Here is a 14,303-nt window from a genome sequence, read left to right on the forward strand (position 1 = left end):
TAAGTCGGAGGGTGCACAGAAAAACAGTTTTTACTGCTTTTCTGTGCACTTTCCCGGTGCCCGGAGAAATTAACGCCTACCTTTGGGTAGGCGCTAATTTCTGAAAGTAAAATGTGCGGCTTGGCTGCACATTTTGCTTTTGCTTAGGTTCGGGGGGGGGGGGGGGGGGGGTTGGACGCACGTTTTCGACGCGCTATTACCCCTTACTGAAAAAGGGGTAAAGCTAGCGCGTCAAACGCGTGTCCAATCGCGGGTTAACAGTGCGCTCCGCCGGAGCGCACTGTACTGTAGCAGCCTGTTCCCTGTACGTACCCGGATCAGTCCAGACTGTGGGTTGAGCCTCCTTTCCAGCAGGTGGAGACAGACTAAAACTGAAAGGATATCCTATATGAGGACAGAGCCTATCTTGTAACCCTTCAGTATTTGTCTGTCTCCAGCAGGTGCAGCACGTCTCCCTTCGGTCTCCTGATCTAGGCTAGTCAGCCTTCTTTCTCTTCCTTCCTTCTGGGATAAAGCAAGTACTTATTCCTTAGGGATTTTGTAGTTGTTTTCTCCCTTTTAAAGTTAAAAGGTTAGTCAGGAAGTTGTGGATTTTTTTCTTCAGAAGACTGTTCCGTCTCCTGGCTCTTGCCGGACTCAGGGGGGTTTTGCCCCTTGTGCAGTGCATAGCCGTGTCAATTACCGCTTCCAGGTGTGGGGACCGAGTCTGTCCAGGGCACGTCTCTCCCCCCACCCCCCCCCCCCCCCCACTCCCCCCCCCCCGGCTGCCGAAGGGTCTTAATGTTATGCTGCTGTGCTCAGTCTTTTTACAAAAAAAAAAAGTGACACAGAAACAGGCTTAAGTTTAAAAGTGCTCGCAGTGCTTTTAATAATTACCTACAGCAGCAGACCAATATTCTGTGTCTTTGTCCCCCACCTGGGCTTGAACCGGCAGCCAGACAGGCAGGAGTCAGCAGGTTTCCCCCCTGCTTCACTCCGGGCCTCCAGGCTGTCAATCAAACTTTTCTCTGCAGCCTTTTTTTCTTCAGAGCGGCTCTCCCTTTGCCGCGGCAGGCAGCCTACCTCTTCTCTGCCAGCCCCTTCGTGTTTTTTTGCGAGGGGGCCTCTTCTCTGCCTCCCTGCCAGGTGGGTTAGGTCCCTCCTCGGCAGGGCTGGCAAATTTAGCCCGGGGATAGACTCCCCAGAGCTTGGCCAGGCTGTTCCCGGGTCGGGGAAAGCCCGGGAACGGTGGCCATTTTGGATTTTTTTGTCGGCTCTGTTTTCAGAGCTCCCTGGGGCTAGGGGGCTGATTTTTTTTTTTTTTTTTTTTTTTGCAGCTACCCCCCAATTTCAGCCCCTGGCCCCCCAGGATGGGTTTTCTGTCACCCTCTCCCTCCCCCACCCAGGACTTCCAGGGCTCGTTTTGTATCTAATTTTGCCCTCCTGCGTAGATTTTATTTAGCTAGCCTGCAGGAGGAGAAGGAAGGTTCCCCCCCCTTGCCCCCCCCCCCAGCGGGGGGGGGGGGGCAAGGGGGGGGAAGAAAAGTCAGGCACTGCTAGTCAGCCAGGAGATTTGGCTGGTGCTATCAAGGGCAACAGGAGGAGGATGATGTAAGTGCTGTGGTTTGTTTTATTTTCCTCGGTGGGGAAACTTGAGCTGTGCGGCTTGAATGTTGACTCACATTGCTCGCACTGCTGTGGCTCCTGTGCGCAGTGCTGAAGAGTTCCCTCGTGGCTTGGCCTGCCTTCTTGTGGTGCATTTTCAGCCATGAGACTGTGCGGCACCATGGTGGTGAAACCATGTATGGCGGTGTGCAGGGCCTGGGGACTCAGGTCTGCCCAACTCAATTCCCTCTCCCTCTGCACATGCTGTGCTTCAGGAGTGAAGGGATCCTCCGCAGGGGGATACAAAGACAAAGAAGGCTTCCTGCGGTTTGGGAGCTGCACCAGTAGTGCAGGAGGGGACCTCCCCTTCAACCAGGCCTGTGTAGTAATGTAGTCGCGGGTTGTTCCGGCCAGGATGCCGGCAATTCTCCTCCTTCTCTCTTCTGTGGTGCAGGATGCTGATGATGGCAATGAGGAGGGAGCAGATTTGAGGGACAGCCTCCTTTCACAGGAGACCGATCCAGAGGAGATCTCCCCGGAATTTGTCCTGCTACTTCACAGAGCCTTCCTGGCTAGGAAGGGTGCAGGAGTCGAGATCCAGGGTGCATTGTTCCATGCCACCAAAAAGGCCAAAGATGGCATTGGCGGGTGATTCTGGGGATTTAATGAAGCTCCCGGACCTGCACCATGCCAGGGCGGATGAAGGCTCCAGGGACCTGGAGGACTCGGATAAGATGCCGGATCCTGCGGCAGACCCAGATGAGCTTGATAGGGTCAGATTCCTGATCCTGATTTAATAAGGATGATTCAGATCTCAATGAAGACCATACCTAAGGGGGATGACCTTCGGGTTGTCCAGCTGTTTAAGAAAGGAGATGCAGCTTCTCATTCCTCATTGGAGGAATTGTGGGGGTTAAGCGAACTCGGGAGGAGTTGGGTAATGAAGCTGTGAATCCGGTCCTGGATGGACTGCAGAGTCCTCCTAAAGATTTTCCATTGCCGAAGAAGATACAGAAACTGATCACCTAGGTGTGGGATTTCCTGGAGGCTGGCTTAAAGGTTGGGAGGGCTATGGCGAAGCTTTATCCTTGAATGGAGGAACATTTGGATTGCCTAAAGACACTTAAGGTAGATTCGGCAGTGACCAAGAAGACCATGATCCCAGTTGCGGGTTCAGCTGCGCTTAAGGATGTTTAGGACTACAAGTTGGAGATTCAGCTGAAACGCATATTTGAGGTGTCTGCTTTAAGACTTCAAGCCACTGTGTGGTGCCAGCATGATGCAGCGAGCCTGCTTATGCTGGATTCAGAAGGATCAGCAGCAGCATCTGTCGGGACAATAAGCCCTGTCCAGTCGGCTTGGCTGGAGGCTGGTGTGGCCTATGTGGCTGATACACTGTACGATTTGGGACGTACATTCTCCAGGAGTATGGTCTCGGCGGTGATGGCGCGCCGTCTTCTGTGGTTACGCAATTGGTCGGTTGACATGTCATCCAAGGCCCAGCTGTGCAATCTCCCTTTTAAGGGGAAACTGATATTCAGAGAAGAACTTGATCAGCTGATGAAGTCCCTCTGGGAATCCAAAGGAAACGGGCTGCCCGAAGATAAGAGTTTTATAAGAAGGTTTTTTCACCAAGGTCCCAGTTTCGGGATTCAAGGAGGTTTCATCCTGGAAGAGGGGCCACAACCTCTGTCGAATCAGTCATCATGATGTCAGCAGCCCTTTTAAGAACATAAGAACATAAGAAAATGCCATACTGGGTCAGACCAAGGGTCCATCAAGCCCAGCATCCTGTTTCCAACAGTGGCCAATCCAGGCCATAAGAACCTGGCAAGTACCCAAAAACTAAGTCTATTCCATGTAACCATTGCTAATGGCAGTGGCTATTCTCTAAGTGAACTTAATAGCAGGTAATGGACTTCTCCTCCAAGAACTTATCCAATCCTTTTTTAAACACAGCTATACTAACTGCACGAACCACATTCTCTGGCAACAAATTCCAGAGTTTAATTGTGCGTTGAGTAAAAAAGAACTTTCTCCGATTAGTTTTAAATGTGCCCCATGCTAACTTCATGGAGTGCCCCCTAGTCTTTCTACTATCCGAAAGAGTAAATAACCGATTCACATCTACCCGTTCTAGACCTCTCATGATTTTAAACACCTCTATCATATTCCCCCCTCAGTCGTCTCTTCTCCAAGCTGAAAAGTCCTAACCTCTTTAGTCTTTCCTCATAGGGGAGTTGTTCCATTCCCCTTATCATTTTGGTAGCCCTTCTCTGTACTTTCTCCATCGCAATTATATCTTTTTAGAGATGCAGCGACCAGAATTGTACACAGTATTCAAGGTGCGGTCTCACCATGGAGCGATACAGAGGCATTATGACATTTTCCGTTTTATTCATCATTCCTTTTCTAATAATTCCCAACATTCTGTTTGCTTTTTTGACTGCTGCAGCACACTGCACCGACGATTTCAATGTGTTATCCACTATGACACCTAGATCTCTTTCTTGGGTTGTAGCACCTAATATGGAACCCAACATTGTGTAATTATAGCATGGGTTATTTTCCCCTATATGCATCACCTTGCACTTATCCACATTAAATTTCATCTGCCATTTGGATGCCCAATTTTCCAGTCTCACAAGGTCTTCCTGCAATTTATCACAATCTGCTTGTGATTTAACTACTCTGAACAATTTTGTGTCATCTGCAAATTTGATTATCTCACTCGTCGTATTTCTTTCCAGATCATTTATAAATATATTGAACAGTAAGGGTCCCAATACAGATCCCTGAGGCACTCCACTGTCCACTCCCTTCCACTGAGAAAATTGCCCATTTAATCCTACTCTCTGTTTCCTGTCTCTTAGCCAGTTTGCAATCCACGAAAGGACATCGCCACCTATCCCATGACTTTTTACTTTTCCTAGAAGTACTTTGTCAAACGCCTTCTGAAAATCCAAGTATACTATATCTACCGGTTCACCTTTATCCACATGTTTATTAACTTCTTCAAAAAAGTGAAGCAGATTTGTGAGGCAAGACTTGCCCTGGGTAAAGCCATGCTGACTTTGTTCCATTAAACCATGTCTTTCTATATGTTCTGAGATTTTGATGTTTAGAACACTTTCCACTATTTTTCCTGGCACTGAAGTCAGGCTAACCGGTCTGTAGTTTCCCGGATCGCCCCTGGAGCCCTTTTTAAATATTGGGGTTACATTTGCTATCCTCCAGTCTTCAGGTACAATGGATGATTTTAATGATAAGTTACAAATTTTTACTAATAGGTCTGAAATTTCATTTTTTAGTTCCTTCAGAACTCTGGGGTGTATACCATCCGGTCCAGGTGATTTACTACTCTTCAGTTTGTCAATCAGGCCTACCACATCTTCTAGGTTCACCGTGATTTGATTCAGTCCATCTGAATCATTACCCATGAAAACCTTCTCCATTACGGGTACCTCCCCAACATCCTCTTCAGTAAACACCGAAGCAAAGAAATCATTTAATCTTTCTGTGATGGCCTTATCTTCTCTAAGTGCCCCTTTAACCCCTCGATCATCTAACGGTCCAACTGACTCCCTCACAGTCTTTCTGCTTCGGATATATTTAAAAAAGATTTTACTTTGAGTTTTTGCCTCTACAGCCAACTTCTTTTCAAATTCTCTCTTAGCCTGTCTTATCAGTGTCTTATCCTTTAACTTGCCAATGTTTATGCTTATCCTATTTTCTTCTGTTGGATCCTTCTTCCAATTTTTGAATGAAGATCTTTTGGCTAAAATAGCTTCTTTCACCTCCCCTTTTAATCATGCCTTCTTTCCACCTTTCTTAATGTGTGGAATACATCTGGACTGTGCTTCTAGAATGGTATTTTTTTAACAATGACCACGCCTCTTGGACATTTTTTACTTTTGTAGCTGCTCCTTTCAGTTTTTTTCTAACAATTTTTCTCATTTTATCAAAGTTTCCCTTTTGAAAGTTTAGCACGAGAGCCTTGGATTTGCACACTGTTCCTTTTCCAGTCATTAAATCAAATTTGATCATATTATGATCACTATTGCCAAGCGGCCCCACCACCGTTACCTCTCTCACCAAGTCCTGTGCTCCACTGAGAATTAGATCTAAAATTGCTCCCTCTCTCGTCGGTTCCTGAACCAATTGCTCCATAAAGCTATCATTTATTCCATCCAGGAACGTTATCTCTCTAGTGTGACCCGATGATACATTTACCCAGTCTATATTGGGGTAATTGAAGTCTCCCATTATTACTGCACTACCAATTTGGTTAGCTTCCCTAATTTCTCTTAGCATTTCACTGTCCGTCTCACCATCTTGACCAGGTGGACGGTAGTATACCCCTATCACTGTAGTCTTCCCTGACACACAAGGGATTTCTACCCATAAAGATTCAATTTTGTATTTAGTCTCATGCAGGATGTTTATCCTGTTGGACTCTATGCCATCCCGGACATAAAGCGCCACACCTCCTCCCGACTGCTCCTCTCTGTCATTGCGATATAATTTGTACCCCGGTATAGCACTGTCCCATTGGTTATCCTCTTTCCACCATGTCTCTGAGATGCCAATTAAGTCTATGTCATCATTTACTGCTATACATTCTAATTCTCCCATCTTACTTCTTAGACTTCTGGCATTAGCATACAAACATTTCAAAGTTTGTTTTTTGTTTGTATTTTTATTCTGCTTTTTAATTGATAGGGATAAGTTAGAATTTTTAGCTCAGGTGAGTTTTTAGTTACAGGCACTTGGACTACTTTTCTAATTATTGGAACCTCACTGTCGGGATGCCCTAATTCTAATGCATCATTAGTATCCTTTAAAGATACCTCTCTCCGAACCATGTGCTGCTGAGCGACTGTCTGCTTTCCCCTTTGTTCTAGTTTAAAAGCTGCTCTATCTCCTTTTTAAAGGTTAGCACCAGCAGTCTGGTTCCACCCTGGTTAAGGTGGAACCCATCCCTTCGGAAGAGACTCCCCCTTCCCCAAAAGGTTCCCCAGTTCCTAACAAAACTGAATCCTTCTTCCTTGCACCATCGTCTCATCCACGCATTGAGACTCCGGAGCTCTGCCTGCCTCTGGTGACCTGCGCGTGGAACAGGGAGCATTTCAGAGAATGCTACCCTGGAGGTTCTGGATTTAATCTTTCTACCTAAGAGCCTAAATTTGGCTTCCAGAACCTCCCTCCCACATTTTCCTATGTCGTTGGTGCCCACGTGTACCACGACAGCCGGCTCCTCCCCAGCACTGTCTAAAATCCTATCTAGGTGACGCGTGAGGTCCGCCACCTTCGCACCAGGTAGGCATGTTACCAGGCGATCCTCACGCCCACCAGCCACCCAGCTATCTACATTCCTAATAATCGAATCACCAACTATGACGGCCGACCTAACCCTTCCCTCCTGGGCAGTAGGCCTTAGGGAGATATCCTCAGTGCGAAAGGACAATGCATCACCTAGAGAGCAGGTCCTTGCTTACAGGATCCTTTCCTGCTACACCTGGTTGGTGCTCTCCCATTATGAGACCTTCTTCCTCCAAGGCAGCACCAGTCTGAAGTTGGGATTTGACTACTATGTCCCTGAAGATCTCATCTATATACCTCTCTGTCTGCCTCAGCTCCTCCAGGTCTGCCACGCTAGCCTCCAGAGATCGGACTCGTTCTCTGAGAGCCAGGAGCTCTTTGCATCGCATGCACATGTACAACTTCTCACCGGTGGGTAAAAAATCATACATGTGACACTCGATGCAAAAGACTGGGAAGCCCCCCTCTTGCTGCTGGACTGCTGCCTTCATCTCAATTTTGATCAGTTCCTAGTTAAGTTTTAGGTTGCTATGGGAGTAGGAATGTGTCTAACTTCCTTTAAATGTATTAGTGAATTCACTATGTGTCTGGTAGTGGCCTACCGGGGTCTGATCGAATTCTCAATAAAGTTTTTGTTGATGTTTTTTTGTTGTTTTTTTTTTGTGAAAGTGGCACCTGCCTATAAATTAAGGGATGAGCTAGGGGTGGGTGGGTTGGGAAATACAAACAGTCTAACTTCAGTTAGTCAGCCTGAGTGACTCACTGCTCCCTTGATTAACAAATGTTGGTCCCTATTCAAACCCAATCACACTACCTCAACACCTTTCCAAGGTGAGTAACTGAGCTGAACTATTCAACTTTTTTACTTTGGTATATACTGCTCCTAGCTTATTTCTAGCTTCTGGCTACTTTTTTGTGGGGGGTTTTTTTTGTGGTTTTTTTTTTTTTTTCAATACAATGCACTCAGTATTAAAAGCAAACTGTCAGCTCTTTAAAGTCTGGAGAACACTCAGTTCTGCAGACTTTTAAAAATAAACACACTATCTACTGCTACCTTACTGACTGACTAAAAATACAAACAGTCTAACTTGTTTGTTCACTGCCTACCTACTGCTACCTTATTGACTGACTATTTAAAAATGCAAACAGTCTAACTTGTTTATTCACTGCCTTTCTGACTATTAAAGGCACAAACACACTAAATAATATTCCCAAATAGTTAACTTTGCCCCAATACTTTTAAAAAAGTCAATGTCCCAAGCAAAAACTTACTGATTCCTTTCAGCCACCAGCAAGGTGATCCTCTCCTCTCCTTTTGGGGCACCAGGAGATCCTCCAGACACGGTTCCGGTCAAGGGACTGGAGTGGGTAAGACCTTGCAATGAAGCCAGGCCTGTCCACTCCTCGCTGGAAGCGGTAGGGGGCAGGTTGTCCCATTTTTACGAGGAATGGACCAAGATCACTGGGGACTGGTGGGTACCGGAGGTTTTAAGAAAGGGTTACGCCTTAGAATTTTCATGCCCGGTCAAGGAGGCCTTCCTGGAGTCCCACTGCTCATCTTGCATCAAAAGGGGCGCAGTAGAGCAGACTCTGCAAAGATTTCTAAGCTTAGAGGCCATCGCTCCAGTTCTGCTGAGCAAACAGGGTCGGTGGAGGTACTCCATTTATTTCGTGGTGCCAAAGACGGAGGGCACTTTCCGTCCCATTTTGGATTTGCAATAGGTAAATGTAGCCTTTCCTAGCGTGTTGCCAGATGGACTCAGAACAAGTGGGTATAGTGTGCTCGTGCTAGCAGTTGGAGACGGATCTGACGTCAGCACTGGTACATATACCCCCACAGGAAGTGAAGCAACTCAGTAATTTCCGTCTCCAAAGCAGTTTGGAGCTCCTGCACGCTCGCTGAGCGTGTTTTCCAAATCTACTTTCTACTTTGACCTACTAAATTACTACGAAGATACAGACGAGCCCCGCACTCCTGCGGTGATACCCTCGGGTCCCTCCCCCAGTTGAGTTTCCCGAGGTGATTTCCGCGATCCCTTGGAGGTTTAGGCCTCGGTCCAGTGGCCGAATCGCGGCAGGGATCTAGCCTCCGAGCGAGAAGGGCTCGGGCCTGGCTGAGAGGTGCCTCGGTCCCGGCGTGGACTTCGCCCCGAGCATGACGAGTTCGGCGGCTTAGAGGCAGCGGGTGCATTTCCTCGAGCGCGGCGGTGAAGGTATTTCCCCTCTCCCCCCGCAGCCGGAGACCACCCGGGTTACAGCCGGGAAGCGCCAAAGATCAGGTAAGGCGTACATCTCTTACTTTTGGTCTCTGAGGTACGAGGATTGGCGGCGTTGCCGGTGGACGACACGCCGTGGAGGTCGCCATTTTGCTAGCCTTGTTAAGGTATTAAGCGCCCAGGATAGGTGCCTGTGGAGAGGCGCACAACGCAGCACATACATTACTAAGCGTATGTTTTTGTGCGCATATTGTATATTATTGAGCGCATAGTGCTGTACGCATATTCTTAAGCACATGCTGTATATTATTGAGCGTGTAGTGCTGAACGCATAGGCTTGAGCGCATATTGTATATTGAGCGCATATTGTACGTTCTTTGAATGCATAGTGCTGGACGCATATTCTGGAGCGCATATGTTATATTTGAGCACATATTGGATATTATTCACCGCATAATGCTGAACGCATAGGCTTGTGCGCATATTGTATATTGAGCGCTTATTGTACGTTCTTTGCACGCATAGTGCTGAACGCATATTCTGGAGCGCATATGTTATATTTGAGAGCATATTGGATATTATTCACCGCATACTGCTGAACGCATAGGCTTGAGCGCATATTGTATATTGAGCGCATATTGTACGTTCTTTGCACGCATAGTGCTGAACGCATATTCTGGAGCGCATATGTTACATTTGAGCGCATATTGGATATTATTCACCGCATACTGCTGAACGCATAGGCTTGAGCGCATATTGTATATTATTAAGCGCATATTATTGGTATAAGCCGGTGCCCTGCATTCGCAGCGATGGAACACTTGAACGCCCCGGCATTTCCAGGGGAGGCGCCTCCTGCTTCCGGCATGAAAGCTCTTGGCCTATGCTCAGCGTGCCAGCTTAGAGCCACGCAGAGTGAGGAGCCAGACTCCCTTTGTGCCCAATGTGAGGAGGCAGTGGGAGCCTCGGGCCAGGACCAGTCTCAACAGAGGTTTACCGACAGTTCCCCAGGGGCCACCCCAGATCTAGCGAGGCGCCCTGAACAGCCAGGAATTCCGGGGGACCTAGTACCCCGACGGCTAGAGACCGCTTCTATTTCCTGGGTTGACTTATTTAAGGGGATCCACGCCTTTGTACAGATGCAGTCAGCGTCCCGTCCAGGCCCTGCTGCCGCTCCGGCTGACCCTACCCCTGGCCCTTCTCGCCCTTATTGCGGCCATCCGCCTCCGGGCTGTCCCGCTCATGCGGACCCTGATGTCTCGGAGGACGAGTCCGAACCCCCCGAGGAGGGGGAACTCCCCCCCGGGGATAGAGCAATATCGAACTATGAGGCAGTTCTTTCCCAAGGAGGATCTCTCCGACCTGGTCTCTCAGTGCCTGACGGAGTTGGCTATTCCAGGCTCCAGCACCATGGAGGCATCTACGCAGAACCCCCTGCTGGAGGGGCTTCGTCCCACAGCCTGCCATTTTCCCTTCCTGCAAGCGGCGCAACAGCTGATCGATCTGGAGTGGAATGCGCCAGAGGCCTTATTCAAAGGGGGTCGGGCCCTGTCCGGCATGTACCCCCTGGACCCGGCAATCAAGGATATGCTGGCGTGCCCTCAGGTGGACGCCTTGGTTAGCGCTGTGGTCAAGTGCACCACCATTCCAGTGGAGGGGGGGGCGGCCCTCAAGGACGCTCATGACTGACGCCTGGACGCCATCCTGAAATACACCTTTGAGGTAGCAGCTCTGTCTTTGCGAATCGCAACCTGCTGCACCGTGGTAACGCGTTCCTTTTGTCACAGGTCAGGAACAATGCCCCGGCAGCTGACATGGAGTCAGCTCTCTCGTTCCTTACGGATGCCGCCTCCGACCTAGTCCTTACGACAGCCAAGGGGGTCTCATCCTCAGTAGCAGCCAGGAGGCAGCTCTGGATACGAAACTGGTCAGCCAACGCCCCTTCTAAGACACGTCTCACTAGAATGCCGTTCAAGGGGTCTCTTCTGTTTGGCAGCAACCTAGATAAACTGGCCAGCACATGGGGTGCCTCTCCAGTACCTCGACTACCGGAAGACAGGTCCAAGAGGAACCAGCGCACCTTTCCAAGGCCCTCCAGAGGTAGAAGCTCCCAACGCTTCACTCCCTATAGGAGTCGCTACCAGGCGCCTCGTCCTCAGGCCAGGAACCAGGCCTTTCGGACCAAGCAGCGCAAGAGGGGAGCCGGCTCGGGTTCGCACCCCCCAATGAGAATCAGCTGATCCATCCGGGGGTCGAAGCCATAGGGGGCAGGTTAACCCTCTTCTACCCCAGGTGGGTCGAGATTACGTCGGACCAGTGGGTCCTCGCCATCATCCAAGAGGGGTATTATCTGGACTTCCATCACATCCCTCCGGACACGTTCGTGGAATCTCCGTGTCCAATCCACAAGAAAGCAGCATTGGAAGCCACCCTGGCAAGGCTCCTGTCCTTGAAAGCCATAATCCCAGTACCTGCATGGGAAATGGATTCTGGGCACTATTCCATTTATTTCATGGTGCCCAAGAAAGAGGGCACTTTCCGGCCCGTATTGGACCTCAAGTCAGTCAACCGGTACTTAAGGGTCCCGAGGTTTCGCATGGAAACTCTGCGCTCAGTCAAGACTGCAGTACAGCCAGGGGAATTCCTCACGGCCTTAGATTTATCAGAAGCCTACCTGCATATCCCGATCCATCAGGATCATCAGCGCTACCTACGCTTCAAGGTTCTGGGACAACACTTCCAATTCCAGGCTTTGCCCTTCGGGTTAGCCTCGGCGTCGCGGACCTTCACCAAGGTGATCGTAGCAGTAGCAGCGGCACTCAGACTGGAAGGAATCCTTGTCCATCCCTACCTAGACGATTGGCTGATCAGAGCGAAATCACAAGAGGAGAGCCATCGGGCAACCGACAGAGTGATCGCCCTTCTGGAAAGCCTGGGATGGGTAGTCAACCTAAGCAAGAGTTGCCTACAGCCTTCCCAATCACTGGAATTCCTGGGAGTTCGGTTCGACACCCAGGCAGACAGTCAGCCTCACTACCAAGAGGAGTTTAAAACTCCAGACGTGTCTACGGTCCTTGATGGGAGCCAGTCGGCCCATAGCCTGGGACTATCTGCAGGTTCTCGGTCTCATGGCATCCAGCCTGGAAGTGGTACCCTGGGCAAGGGCCCATATGAGACCACTACAACGCTCCCTCCTCTCTCGATGGAGCCCTTGCTTTCGGAATTACTCCGTGCATCTCCCTCTACCAGCCAGACTGCGGACCCAGCTACGGTGGTGGTTGCAGTCCGACCACACGAGCAGGGGGTCGAGGATGTCCTCCCCCACGTGGACTCTGCTCACCACAGATGCCAGCCTGAGCGGATGGGGAGCACACTGCGAAGAGCTTACCGCCCAAGGGCAGTGGAACAGAGAAGAGTCGGGGTGGAACATCAACCGTCTAGAGGCACGGGCAGTCCGATTCGCATGCCTGCGATTTGCCCACAGACTGAGGAACAGAGCAGTCAGAGTGATGTCCGACAACGCCACCACGGTGGCATACATCAGTCGACAAGGCGGAACCAGAAGCCAACAGGTGTCCCTGGAGATAGCCCCGCTGATGGCTTGGGCAGAGGTGAATCTCCAGGACATCTCCGCCGTCCACATTGCCGGAAGAGACAACACCACAGCCGACTTCCTCAGCAGGGAAAGCCTAAATCCGGGAGAGTGGCAGCTGTCCCCCACAGCCTTCCAGATGATCGTGGATCAGTGGGGGATTCCAGACATGGACCTGCCCCAGACCTTGAGTCATCCTTAACCCCAGAGTTGCGCCGAACTCCTCCACAACCTCCCCCCCCCCCCCCCCCCCCCAGGTCAGCGCTGACTTCATTGCTTTGCCCTTGTTGCATTCAGATGACATCATAGTGCTGGTTGCTCCGGCGTCAGGAGGTGTCCAAATGGTGGAGATGAGCCACGGAGCTGATGGCTGATATGTTTTGGGAGCTGAATCTCTGCCTGTTCATTCTTCTCCTGTTATTTCCACAGATGGAACCATTCTCAGAGGAACTGTTGACTCCCATGACTAAGCCCTCCAATATTACCTTGGACATGATGAGAGAGATTTGCTATAGCTTCTCAAATTAAGTTTCTCAGTATATTTTACAACAACGCAAGTTATCTAACTCATTTCAACCTTCACACACTCAGTTGCTTGAAATTTCATCGAGAGTGGACTCTTGGGAGACCAAGGAGGTAGTTCTGCAGAAATCTGTTGAAATTATTTCGGTTGGTCATCTGTATTTGCAAAACAAGCTTGAAAATCCTGAAAATGTATGTTGCCTGAACATTGGTATTATTAATTTTCCAAAAAAAGCTCACTACTCTTGTGTAAATCAAAGAAAGTTTGCTTCCCCCTACTTCTAAAGCCTATTATGTTCCTGCAAATTCAAAAGTTGGTGAAGCGAGACACACTCCTGATGATACCGGTTTAGCTGATTCTTCTCATCTTTCTTCTTTTCTTGAAAGTTCGGTGGATGAAGATGTCTTCTACTCTACTTGTCACCTTTGCATTGGATTCTGATCGGGACTTTATTCTGAAATTGTTTTTTCGATAGAGAGAGAGATCCCGTTTTAGGGTTCAAGATCCATATGTTTCCAGATGTGTCCAAAGTAACTCAGATTAAGAAGAAATGATTTTTGTTAATAAGTCCTGCAGTTTTAAATTTGGGGGCTTTGTTTTGGTTGTATTTTCCATGCAAATGTGTTAAATTTCAGGGAGTCAAATATGACTTTTTTGACCCCTCCCAGGTACATTTTTTCCTCAATTATAGATCCCCTCAGGATACTGCACCTTTAATACCCAGTAACGTAAAATGTTTGAAGATTCTTTCCCTTAACATTTGATGGGCTTTTATTTTTTCCCTCCGTTATATTTCCTCTCTTATTTTCACTGGATCTCCTCCTCTTCTGTGGACTAACAGTACTTTGAGATCTTATATTTCCTATTTTATTCAACTTGTTAACCTTTAAAAATGATAAATAGGAAAAAAACCCTACTCAAATTGTCCTTACCATGGATCCATCCAGCCTAGGGTGAGGTGCTCATGTAGACAGGCTCCACACCCAGGGCCTGTGATCCATCCAGGAAGCACAATGCCAAAGCAACTTCCTGGAGCTTCGGGCAATCAAGTATGCTCTATGGGCTT

The 14,303-nt window shown here is 48.8% G+C and overlaps 1 protein-coding gene across 1 annotated transcript in view; it reads left to right on the plus strand.

Moving 5' to 3' along the window:
• Positions 1 to 14,303, plus strand: part of PAXBP1 (PAX3 and PAX7 binding protein 1) — a 275,602-nt gene that overhangs the window by 256,453 nt on the left and 4,846 nt on the right. The gene's annotated exons all lie outside the window — the stretch shown is intronic.

Source organism: Rhinatrema bivittatum, chromosome 5, assembly GCF_901001135.1.
Source record: "Rhinatrema bivittatum chromosome 5, aRhiBiv1.1, whole genome shotgun sequence".
Classification (NCBI taxonomy): Eukaryota; Metazoa; Chordata; class Amphibia; order Gymnophiona; family Rhinatrematidae; genus Rhinatrema; species Rhinatrema bivittatum.